General features: G+C 37.1%; 1 pseudogene; it reads left to right on the top strand.

The window, feature by feature from the left end:
- LOC149169023 (FRIGIDA-like protein 3) overlaps nucleotides 1-11,578 on the top strand; it is an 84,842-nt pseudogene extending 73,264 nt beyond the window's left edge.
- Nucleotides 11,579-13,660: the final 2,082 nt, after the last annotated feature.

The following is a 13,660-nucleotide window of genomic DNA, read 5'->3' as shown; positions in this document are numbered from 1 at the left end:
TTTTGGAAGACTAGGGGCAACAACACTTCCATCTTTATAGTTGTGTGTGGTGTGCTTCTTGGTTGCCATAATTTTTTTTTCCATTTTTCTTGCTAACCTGAATTCCTTCTCTAATGAATCAGGTTCCCAAAGGAGAACATCATGTTGGATATTATCCTTTAAAGTCCCTATGAACACATCAATCCTATGCTCCTCTGGAATATTTTTTACCCTTATGTTCAATTTTTGGAACTCCTCAATGTGCTCCATTATTGAACCCTTTTGTTTGAGACTTATCAATTGGCTAAAAAAGTGTTGCTTTTTGTATCCTCATAATATGTTGTCAATTCTTCCGTAAAAATTGCCCAAGTGATAATTTGTTTATGAGAGCAAAGCCATTGTTACCATACAAACTCATTTCATTCCAAATATAAAGTTGCAATACGTACCTTTTGTGTGTTTTGCACATTATTGAGATCAAAAAATTGCTTCATTTGTAATATCCATCTTGCAGGATCCTTGCCATCAAACGTCCTCATATCGATTTTTGGAATATGGTGGGTCTTCGGTCCAACATTAGAGCCTATGAAATCAATATTAACATTTCTTTTGTTCTCATCATGAGTTTCCTTTACTACCCTTTCACCATTAGTAAGCATTTCTTGTAGAAACTTTGTCAAATCTGTCTTCAAATTTTCCATGCTTGTCTTCAAATCTATCTTCAAATTGTCCATCTTGGCTTCCATGCCATTCATATTAGCTTCCATGCCCTTTATATTAGATTCCACGCCATTTATCTTAGCTTATGTTAGCTTTTGTGAGAGTGACATTTGTTGCACTTGGTCTTGTAATTTTGATATATCATGCAACATTTCTTCCTCTTCTTCATGAATCATGCTAGGGCTTTCAGGTTGCTTACTAAGTGTTTTCATTTTCTTTCCTCGGGGCATCAATTACCGATAATAATGCTCTACTATGCCCTTTGAATTCTTCAAAATAATTTTTCAAACCAAGCTTAAAAAAAATTTAAAAAAATCTACACAGCGTTTTTCACTTTGTAGGAGCTCGATATTGCCTCTGATGTAACTCTGTAAGTTCGGATCATCTAGTTCTGAAATTGAAACCTATAGTAGTCCTCTGTGTCCTCTTTCCAATGCCACCAGTATGATCCAAATTGGATTCTCCAAGGAAGCATTATGCCAAATCTCCCACAGTGACATGATTATAGAGTAGTTCAGTAGAGCGAACTTGTACGAAGTTCCACGAGTCACTGTTTTGACCTTTTTTTTTTCTGAAAAATATATACAAGAAACTAAAATTCGTCCTCTTTCTATACGTTCTTACAAAATTTCAATCCAATTCTCAGAGAGAAGTTATGAAGATTTTCCCCAGGTCACCTATTTGGAATGTAATTTAGGAGTCTGCAAAAAGACCAACTTCCTCAGATCATATCTTTGCAAATATAGCGTGAAAAGCTCTGAAATTCAGACCTGAGGTTCAGTACGATTTCTTCTCAAACAGGTTTTTTTTTTTAGTTTTGAAATGTCGCAGAAAATAAGTTATAACGAAAATTCCATTATCACCTATTTGGAGCAGCAAAACCCTACAATCCAAAGCTCTGATACCAAATGTTATAAAACCAGCTCAAAAATAGATAGAATGGATAGATCAACGCCTTAGAATTTAGCCTCTTCAAGGGGAAACCTCCTTTACATTACATAAATGAATAATTCTTGGATGATTCAAATGAAAAGACATCCTTTCTATATATAGGAGTCTAAGGAGTCACAATATAACCTAGCCGACCTAACAATAATAATATAAAGCCACAAAAATAACAATAAAGGGATTCTATGGGGCACAGTAATAAAAATATGGGGACAATAGGAGAAAAACAATATTAATAAGGGATACAACTACAATAGTAATGGGGTAATCACTAGTATTATAGGGACCTAGCAGTAGCCCTATACAAGATATCTTGAAGTGACAAAGAGGAGGTAAAGGTTGGGTGAATTTTGGTTCCGAAGTGTAGTTCCTTGATGGAAAAAGGTGACTACTAGCCTGGAAGATTAGAGCTCAAGAATTAGGCCTACCCAGAGAGTAGATTGGATCTGCCCATGTACATGCTACAAAAGTGACCTGCAATAGTGTTAGTTGGCAGCCCTCCTGGAGTCTCAATTTGTTGTCCTTGGAAGGACTAAGGGGCAACTAGTGAGCAATATGGGAACAAAGCACTGATAGGAGAAGATATGCCATCGATTCTATGCAACATGTTTTTCATTGTATCTTGTATACCATAGAATGTTGTATTATTGAGATTTGGTTTAATATAACAAAGATTGGATTGTACATTATTGTACAATATTTGTTAAAAATTGTGTATACTTGTGTACATGTGATTTATTGCTTTATATTTTCCATTGTGGAAAGTATTTCTTGTTGAGACTCTTGGTTTGGTAGCATCAAAGATTTTAAGATTCTAACCTAGACACAAGAACATGGAAATTAAAAATGGTATCAGAGCTTCTCTAAGCTACTTTGTAAGTCAATGAATCAGAGTTGTGCACAACGACGTATAGCTTAAGAGGGAGTTGGTCACATTGTAGGTGACAATGCCGAAGTTGCAGGTTGGAATACAGTATGAGGATATGTTGGAGGGGTTGTCCCACTATAGTCTGTGTTAGGAAAGGATCAAGTTGGTCTTGCAGGTTAACAAGATCTCGGAGTTTTCCGAGAAAGACAAGAAAGAAGCCAATTGACCCGAAGGAGTTAGAAGTGTACAAAGATTTGGATACAAGGGTGAGACTAATCATCCTAGATGGTGTGAAGGATGCCCTAATACCTCATTTGTCTGAGAAGAACATTACACATGAGATGTGTATGACTCTTTAGAATTTGTTTCAAAATAAGAACAAGAATCAGGTATTGGTATTGGAGGATAAGTTGAAGTCCACCAAGATGATAAAGGGTGAATGTGTGACTTCGTATCTAACGAGATTGTCTCATGTCAAAGATGAGCTTCCTGTTGTCGGTGTGACTATTTCAGATGAAGATATGGTGAGGATTTCCTTGAAAGGGTTCACTAAGGAATAACAGCCCTTCATAAAAGGGATTGTTTCCAGAGAGAAGTTGCTAGACTAGAATAGGATGTGCGACGACTTCATTCAGGAAGAGTTGTGAGATGAGGATCTTTCTTCATCCAAAGAAGATGAATTTTGATGATGAGGTGGCACTTGTAGTGTGAATGAAGGGTAAACAAAAGAAGGACTTGAGTAAGGTCAAATGTTTCAATTTTGGTGAGATGGGTCATTTTTTGTCGAGATTTCTGATGAAGAAGAAGGGCGATGATGAGAAAAGGAAAGGAAAGTAGCTCATTGATGTTGCCACTTCGGCTAAGATAGATGATCTTACCAAGAGATTGGAGGAGGAGGACTTTGCTATGATCTATCATTTCTCACTGGGTATTGTTGATGAGGATGGATGGTACATGGACAATGGTGCAACGAAACATATGATAGTGCCACATGAGTTTTTTGAGACTCTTTCTGAATGGGACTCGAAGTTTCACATGTCATTGGGCGACAAGAGTCAAAGGGAGATACAAGGATCGAGAGTTGTGCCATTCAAGATGGAGACATGACGTGTGATGCGGGTCCAGGATGTACTATTTGTACCAGGATTAGATATAGCATGATTTTAGTCTCGATGATCAAGAGGAAGGGGTTTGAGGTCTTGTGCTAGGATGGGAAGGAAAGACTCAGGCCCAGAGGCTCTAAGTCCGATGGGATTGTAATCAGAGTTAGAATCATGGTCTATATAGGTTGATGGGTAAGCATATGGATCATGAGAAGCAGGAGAAGGTGCAAGTGAAAGCTTCAGAGGAGTAGGTACAGGTTCCTAAGAAGAAGGCACACCTTCCTGAGAAGAAGGTCTAGGTTCCAGAGACTCAAAGGGAGTTGAGTTCGAGAGGGATCTTGTAGGTTCAAAGGGAGACTCTGCAGTCCAAGAAGGGCACATGGTTAGTGGGGAGCAAGGGTGCTCCTACAACTTCCAAGAAGGAATCATGTAGAGAGTGGAAGACGTTAGACAATAAGAAGAAGAAGGAGGATGCTTCCAGTGACAATGACACTTCTGAGAAGGGTGTAGTTCACAAAACAAGGATTGTTGTGATTGTGAGCGTCAGGAGTTGGGTAAGTGTTGTGAATAGTGATGATGATGTTGAGTTACTTCCTAGTCTTGGAAGTACCTCCCTCGCTAAGAGGGTGTGTTGATTTGTGTATCTTGGGAGGTACTACAAGCCCTAGGGTTTGAGGTTTGGAGGGAAAAGTGCCACAAGAGTCACTTGTGGGATTGGAACCTAAGGTAAGGGTTTTTCACCCATCGTGATTTGGGGAAAAACCATGAATAATTTGAGCATGATAAAATATGAGGTGATAGAGCTTGGCATGTCGATTCCAACACTCCCAGTATCACTCAAATTGGAGCTCTAGAAATGATAGAACATGGGACTATACACATGTATCTTCAAATGAATTCATGGAGCCCTATTTATGTGTATATATAGAGGTGGAGTGGAGGACTTATTCCTCATCCAAGAGCATCAAAGATCACAATACATCTCTAAAATTAGGCCGAGCTCTAGAAAGGACAGAACATGGGACTAGAAGGATTTTTTTGGAGAATATTTGATCCTCAACAGGGCCAAGACACCACAACAAGGAGGCCGCAAGATTGGAGGTAAGTTATAGGCTGTTTTTATGGGAATTTTAAATGATTGTAGGTCCGATTTGAGAATAAGAGACAACATCAATAGAGAAAGGGTGTTAGGGACTATTTGAGGGTGGTTTAGGTGAGGATATTACCTCTGTTTATGAGGCCATGGGATACTGAAGTAGGCCATAGACCTTGCTATCCCTAAAACAGGGATAAGTGAAGGTTTAAGAATTGAACAAGGGCCTCAAGGGGAAACTTCGTAAAGGAGAAAACTCAGGGAACTAAGCCACAACAAGTGAAGGAGGTTTTCAAGAAGAAGAGAAGGGTTGTTGCATCATGTAATGATGCCCTAACCAAAACCAAATCTACAACAATAAAACAAATCCATGAACAAGCTATGTATTGATGGTGGTTGGTTGATTTGATGCATGTTATCATGTCCTATTTTCGATTAGAGCATTGAAACCTATGGAAGCAATGTATTGGAATTGACTTGGCTGGCGAGAATACTTTAATTAGGAGCAGATTTTGTATTGAAGTATTGCGTATCATTGGTCTGATGAAGGGCATTGTGTTGATATCCCAAAGTAGCCTTAGACAAAATATCTTGAAGTCACGAAGAGGAGCTGAAGGTTCGGTGAAGTATGATGCCAAAGTGCAGTGCCTTGATGGACAAAGGTGAAAACTAGCCTAGCAATTTGGAGCTTGGGAATTAGGTCTACCTAGAGGGAATATTGGATCAACCTGTGTACATGTTACAGAATTGACATGCTGCAGTGTTAGGTGGAAACCCTCCTGGAGTATTGTTGTGTTTTCCTTAGAAGGACTAAGCTGCAGCTAGTGAGCAATGCAGGACTAGTGCGGGGGCAAAGGACCAACAGGACAAGATATGACATCGAGTCTATGCAACATGTTTGTCATTGTATATTTTATACCATAGACTGTTGTATTATTCAGATTTGTTTTAATGTAACGAAGATTGGATTGTACATTATTGTACAATATTTGTTAAAAATTGTGTATAATTATGTACATGTGAATTACTGCTTTATATTTTCCGTTGTGCAAAGTAGTTCTTGTTGAGATTCTTGGTTTGGTAGTGTTAGAGATTTTAAGATTATAACCTAGAACCAAGATCGCGGAAATTCAATAAAAACCATGGGCCCAAAACCACTAATGTTGAGTGAGTCAAATTTGACTCTTTCCTTGAGTCAAGTTTACCTAAAAATCCCCTTTTAAACCTTGAGTTCGGGTTCTCCAAACCAAATCTAGCCAAATCGATGAAGTGAGTTAGTCCCACTTACTTTAGCCCTTACCCCCCCTAAAATTTTTACCTGTGGTATTTTCTAACATGACATGCCCCCTATCATTTAGGTATAACATTAGACTTTAATGACAATTTCCCAGGGGTACACATGCCTTACCAGGTATTACAATAATATTCCCATTTACATGCAATAATTTTGACTACATTGTAATAATTTTTCTTTTTTTCTCTCCTTATATGACCATCCTCTTGCCTTGACACACTATGAGCGTCATGATTTCCTCTCTAGAGTTGAATTTCATGACTGCATTTGACCATTGAAATGGTTATTTCATTTAAATATTCCTTTAAACACTTTGTGTGCAACCACCAACTATGATTGCTCTCTCTATGGATCTACACACCACTGCATTCCACTCTCACTACGTGTAGCCAAGCCTTCGGTCTCTAGAAACACAAACCTCCACCTTTATTCTATACTATATATATAAAAAAATATTGACGTTTAGAGAAAATCATAGGAGCAACCTCTTAATAGAAGCATAATGATGTTAGCATTGAAGAGCACCGTGGCTACCATATCCAACCCGATGGTTGTCCTATTAACAATCACCAAGCATTCCCTCGGTTATAGCTCAAATAACCGTTTCTCCACCATGGTTGTGGCCAACACCTTGGCCACTATGAGAATTAGAGAATTTTTGAGGTGTAAAATGGGCCTCAAAACAAAAATGTACAACCAAAATCAAGTTTATAAGAACCAATAGGATTCAAGATGATGATGTCAACCATGGGGAATGATTCACAATTTTTGGAGTAAAAAGGTAAAAAGATAAAAAAAATAAAAAATAAAAAATTCAATGGAAAGAGGAAGGAACCCAGGAAATCACAGTAAGTCAAGAAAATACATATCCAAATCCAGATTAGGGATAGTGTACTAGAAATGTGGGAAGAAAGGACACATGAAGAAAGACTTTAAATCTCAGAAGGGAAAAGAAGGAGATGTACACCAAGAGAAAAATTATGAAGCGAATGTGACAAGTGATGTGATGCAAGAGGATTTGGTCCTCTCATTAGAGAATATTATTGATGCCTAGGTGGTAGATTTAGGGGCCTCATTTCATGCCACACCTGATAGGAAACATTTTCATGACTATGTGCAAGGAGATTTTGGACAGGTTCATATGGCCTGTGATGATAAACCCTATAAAATCGTTGGAATGGGTAAGGTTTTTATAAAGGAACAAAATGGAAACTAATGACTATTGAAGGAGGGAAGGCATGTTCCAGATCTGAAGAAAAATATAATTTCAACAGGGGAGTTGGGAGGTGAAGGTTGTGTAACTACTTTTATAGCCAAATCCTAGAAGGTCACTAAAGAAACCCTCGTAATAACGAAAGGATAAAAGTTTGGTACATTCTATTTATGCAATAGTATTTCTAATTTTGTTAATGCTTTAAGATCCACGGGAGAAGATACGACACTCTAACATCATAGGCTTGGGCACATGAGTGAGAAGGGGATACAGATTCTTCACTCAAGAACATTGTTGCCAGGTTTGGAGCATGTTGATTTGGGTTTTTGTGAAAATTGTTTTTATGGAAAATAGAAGAGATTCAAATTTATCAGAGTTGGGAAGGAAAAGAAGAGTGAAAAATTAGAGCTTGTGCATACAAATCTATGGGGAAAAAATCATTTATCATCTCTGAGTGGCTCTCGGTATTATGTTACTTTTATTGATGATGCAACTAGGAAAACCTAGATTTATTGTATTCGAAATAAATCTGATTTATTTGATACTTTCAAGATATGGAAAGATTTGGTTGAGAATGAGACATGAAACAAATTGAAGTGTCTTAGATCATACAACGGAGGTGAATACCGCAAAAAAAGTTTGATAACTACTGTCTAGAGCATGGAATTCATAGAGAGAAGACAATTCTAGGAATGACATAGGAATATGGTGTGTCTGAAAGGATGAATAGGACAATCATGGAGCGTGCAAGGTGCATGATATTGCATGAAGGATTGCCCTTATAATTTTGGGCAGATGCTATATATAATGTTATTTATATAATAAACAGAAGGCCTTCAAGTTCCTTGGATGGTGGTTTTCCAGAGGAATCATGGATAGGTAAAATGGTAAACTACTCATTTTTAAAGACTTTCGACTATGAAGCCTTTGTCCACATCAACAAAGAAAATAGAACAAAGATTGAGGAAAAATAAAATAAATGTACCTTTATTGGATATGATGTAAACTAGCATTTGCACCAAATGTTGCAAAGGAAATGCCATAAGGCATAAATTGAGGAACAATTCCGACATGGGAATGGGAAAATGTACATAAGATGCAGATATGTAGCATAAATGCGATTCTAAAGATGTATAAATTGAAGTTTATTTAGGGTGCCTAAGTCTATATTTTTTTAATTATTGAATTAATATTGCATATAAATCTCATAAAATTCAACAAACTTATAATTGAGGGCTTTGATCTCTAAGTTTGACTTTGGGTCATTAACATGGTAATGCACTGTCTCAACCACTAAACCACATAACAACAAACAAAAGACTACAAAATGTTACGATCATTACTATAGTAAACCCAATGACTCTACACACAATAATTTATTCTTTACTTGAAGAGAATATTGCTTAACCATATCCACAAAAAGATTGCAAGGTGGAAAGCATTATGCAGAACAGAATCTCTGTTATTATAACTTGTAAGTTGTAGCATTGTTCCAACCAATAAAACTATCTTCACATTTTGGAAGATCAAATGGAAATAAGTTTTGAAGAATTCAATAAAAAACGTCCAAGATCATTGGATCACATGATTAATGGTACCCTATCCTATGAATCTAATATTTTTATGCACTTACAATTAAGGGAGAAAACAAGGTCCAAACAATGTATACCACAGGGACCAATAAATAATATATTTGAAAATCCTTACTAGGATCAGAAAAAACAACATTACTTCTCCTTAAATCCTTCACAATCAAATTATACAATTGTTGTACAACACAAGGCCCATGTTGTTGTCAATAGTTCTGATTGAGAATGCGACCAGATTCCTTCAATCTCATACAATGATTAATGCACCAATTATACAATTGTTGTACAACACAAGACTCATGTTGTTGTCAATCAAGCAATAGTTCTGATCGAGAATGCGCCAGATTCCTTCAATCTCATATAGTGATTAATGCACCAAACACAGGTGTACTAGTTGCAACGACTTTTATATCATTTTACTGATGTTGTCATGTCAAAATCAATGTGATACAATTAAGTCACCTTTAAGAAGAACCTCATTGCAATTTCTATACAAGGATGTCTGTCTTATCATTACTCATACTAATTTCACCTCTTTTATTGTCAGACTTCACGAATTAGCCTCCAAATGCTTGCTTCATCCATAGACCAGTCAATTACCTTTTATAAATATTTTGTTTGAGCATTGGAACTCAATAACATTTACAAAATTATAAATTTTTTATCTCCAATCAATTTCTTTTCTTTTCTTTTTATTTTTCTGATTTCCACTTATTATTGTTATATAAATATCTAAACTCATTTTGTAATACTTTAAAAATAGAAATTTTCAGATATTATAATCCCTAAATCCTTTCTTCCCATTCTTAATGACTTTTGCAATTGGAAATAGGGCTTTGCAATGAGGTTCCCTCTGCATTAAACTCTGCAACTGACCCACCACGGTTAGTGTTAGAGTCCTTGGAGGGGTTTTATTCTCTTGAACAAAAGTCAAGTGACAAGAAAGAGTCTGGGCTCCCGGCTCTACGCCGGGCCTGTACATTATTACTGGAATCTCTTGTACCTGTTTTGGCAGATCCTATTTTGGGTGTTGAACATCCAGTTCTGCCCTTAAATATAAAGGAGCAAGCCAAAAGTATTGCACATGAATGGAAGTCGAAGATAAACCTTGAAGGAGATGTTGCCAATGGCAATTCGTTGGAGGCCCAGGCCTTCTTGCAACTTCTAGCTACTTTTGGAATTGCGTTAGAGTTTGATAAAGATGACTTATGCAAGCTTGTTCTTGCAGTTGCACGGTGCAGGCAGACACCTGAACTCTGTCGTTCCCTTGGACTTGAATAAAAAATGCCAGGTTGGTTGGCTGGTGTTATGTAATGTTAGCCTCAATGGCTAGGCTGGCAAAATTTCCATCCATTTTGGTAGATAGGCTTTTTGTTGTTTTTCTGGCATTCATGGCTAGCTTGGTTTTTTTGAGGGACTGGTGGATTTTATCAGTATACTTGGTTGTGGCTGATTGAGTTGAAGATAAATTTTGGTAATCCTGGCTGTAGTAAACCTTCCCAACGTTTTTTTTTTAGTCCAGTGAACGGGTTTCTAAGTTGACGGGGTTGGTAGTCTTTTCTTTAGATCTCAACATTTCATATGCAAGGCAGATACTGACTGGCCTCTACTAGGTAGACATCTTTTTATGAGGTAGAAAGTTGTATGTAAGTTATTTTGTTGATATTAATAAAGGCACCTGAAGATGATCAGCTATGGTAAAGTGTCATAAGGCCTTTCATGAGTGGGGAACTGTTTACTTACGAAAATGGTCTCAAGCTGACATAGCTGTTATCTTTATTGACAAATCCGTTGAAGTTTTCTGTATTGTTTTTTCTTTCACAGTAAACTGTCTTTTGGTATTTCAAATGTTTGTGACATATTCAGATTAACTGAAAATTTTGTGACAATTTCATGCAGATGTTGTAGAATCCCTGGTCAATAATGGAAAACAAATTGAGGCAGTCAACTTTGCTCATGCATTTGGGTTGACAGAGAAGTTTGCACCTGTTCCTTTGTTGAAGGAATATCTGAAAGATGCTAAGAAAGCTTCTCAGGCAAGTTTAAAAAGCGGGAATAACTCTACTGTTGCACAAGTACGATTGTATTACTGTTATACAAAATGTCTTGTTATGTGATGATCATTTTGGCTTAGTATTGTTGGTTATATCGGAAGTTCCTTTTTTGACCGATATTTTTATTTGGTGCTACAGAATGAAGTAAATACAAAAGAGCTTTCTGCTTACAGAGCTGTTATAAAGTGCATTGAGGAGCACAAACTTGAATCGCAGTTCTCACCAGATCCTCTTCAAAAGCGTGTAGCTCAGCTAGAGAAAGCTAAGGCTGACAGAAAAAGGTCTGCAAGTGCTATTAAGTCTCAACCTAAGCGTCCTCGTGCTAATGGAGGAAATGCTGGTGTATATATGCCTCCGTTAAGTGCAGATGAAAGAACTCCGACTCTTTATGCTTCTTCCAATGGTGCAGACAGAAGCTTTTATAGGTCTTTGGATAGAGTACAATATTCTGGTGCAGCTCCAGGTGTTACATACTACAACCTACAGGGCCAAAATGCATATGACAGATCAAACCAAGGATTATATGGAGCAGGCTATGGTGTTGGAAATAGGACTCCAGTCTCGCTCTCAAGGCCATATATGTATCCATCAGATAACATGGGACCTTCGTTGTTGGGTTCCGGTTCTTACAACTCCTCTACTAATTACAACAACCATCACTTTGGCAGTAGACTGCCTGCCCCTCCTCCACCTTATCAGTCTTCTTTTATACATTAGGTAGGTACGGTGCTTATCTTACCGTGGTCAAGCAAGTTCTGATCTTATTAGGCCCCATAAAACCTTTTCTATTGGATGTGGCTGGTAGTAAGCACTTAGCTTTGAAGAGGTTTTTTGACTTTGTTTCTGTAAATCTAAAAGATTGGCAAAGTTCATTTGGCAGCTTTTCACAATTTTCAGTGGTGTTTTCTTCTATTAAGGAATCTTCTATTAAGGAATTTTATTTTTGTATGGTATTGAGTGCTTCATCACTTTCCCAGGTTACTATATACTGTAGTGTTTACAGTTCAAAGATGATTCTATGCATAATTTTGGTATTTTTTTATTTGTTTGACAAATCAGAGAGGATCAATCTGTCTCTTTGTGGAAGATTAAAATTTGGTGAATAATATATCATTTGTGATCTTGTTCGGAGCTCATAACACAAGACTTTCAATTGCATTTGTATGCCGAGGGCTTGTCTTGTGCTGAATATGATTTAATTGTCCACTTGCACCTTACCTCATTGGTACCTGTTTACTCTACGCCTATGAAGCGAATCAGATTTTATTTTGATTAGTCCAATTGTAAGGCTATTTTTGAAACTGGACCCTGCCCCTCTTAAGCTGGACCCTGCCCCTCTTAAGCTGCTACATGATTTAAATCCCCCTTTTTGAGCAGAAATGATTTGTAGTACTAGTGGTATAGTTGTTATACCCTGCATTAATATTTTTGTGTTCTCTGTAACGAGGACAAAGCACATTGGAGTTATATGTCCCATCTAGAACTAGCAATTGTCTCAAAAGGTACAAAGAGAGGCCGATAGGATTATTAAATTAGAATTGTTGAATTTCTCTAGAAGAGATGTTGGTTCAAGCCTACAAGGAGCAAAGAGATTTGATGTTTGGAGTTCTATGCTTTTTAGACACCATATTTCTTTAAATACAACTTAATTTTAGAAAAGTTCAACCCCAATGCAGTTCTGCCATGCAGACATACACTTAAATCGCTATTGGGCTTATGATATTGACAAATTCAAAGTAAACTAGTATACAAGAGAATGTACCAAGCTAAACCACAAGTTACACATCTTCAGACCTAAAAAAGTACATAACAATGGTTTGGCATATCAATAGCGATATCATAATTGCTTTTCCTTCCACATACATACAATTGCTCCAAAGGCAAGGACAAGAAAATTTTCAGCTCTAGTGAGCACTAGTGGGTCACCAAAATGAGTGACCACTAATGGTTTTCACATTTATACAAGGAATTGGCAAGGGACTTTACATGGACTCCACTCAACTACAGACACAGCTTCAGCCAATATGGAGAGTGATTGAAATTGAACATAGCTAAGTAGTGGCATTGGCTCACAGTAATACACCAAGTATAAAATATTGAAGCTTTTACAGAAGCAAGGAGTAAGAAAAATTATGAAGCTTAGAGAAGTATATTTAAATCAATCAAAGTTTGTTGAACAGCTATAATGTCCATAGAAATAATCTTCCAATGTTCTGCTCTCATGTACAAGATTTACACTTTGATCTGGACTACTGTTTGATACCAAATCATCATCAACTCCAAGCATTGCAAGTGATAGATGAGTTTGGATGTCACAACTCCCAGAGTTTTCTCCAGATTCATCCTCAATCAATTCATCTAATTCCATGGCCATTGTCAATTACCTCTTGGTCCAATAAGGTAGGTCATCTCCTTCTCCTCGTAGTAATTTCAAAGCAACGAGGAAGAATAAGTTCACATTCTTACATTAACATTTATCCATTGTTTGAAATTTCACAAAGTCAGTTTAATGCAAAGGTAAGCCACTTTATTTGGGGAAACCAAAGCTTTCAATTCAAATCTTGCAATCCAGATTTCAGCTAGGATAGTGATTCTCAGGAAAGCTATATACTCTCTTGATATTGGAGCGAAAGCAGATATGCTGGCTCTTCTTGCCTATTCAGGGAGGGGTAATTTGCATACCATCAACATCTCTTTTGTGGTTTAAGGGTGATGATTTCACAAATTGAACTACTAAACAAATGTTTAGATTACAACCCTAAACACTAGGTCTAAACACCCTTTACTCTATGTCAGAAG

This window comes from Pinus tabuliformis, chromosome 4_2 (assembly GCF_031772625.1).
Source record: "Pinus tabuliformis cultivar Carrire ecotype Pingquan chromosome 4_2, CPIR1, whole genome shotgun sequence".
NCBI classification, from domain to species: domain Eukaryota; kingdom Viridiplantae; phylum Streptophyta; class Pinopsida; order Pinales; family Pinaceae; genus Pinus; species Pinus tabuliformis.
The sequence above is the reverse complement of the archived record's forward strand: the minus strand, read 5'-3'. Positions and strand labels throughout refer to the sequence as shown.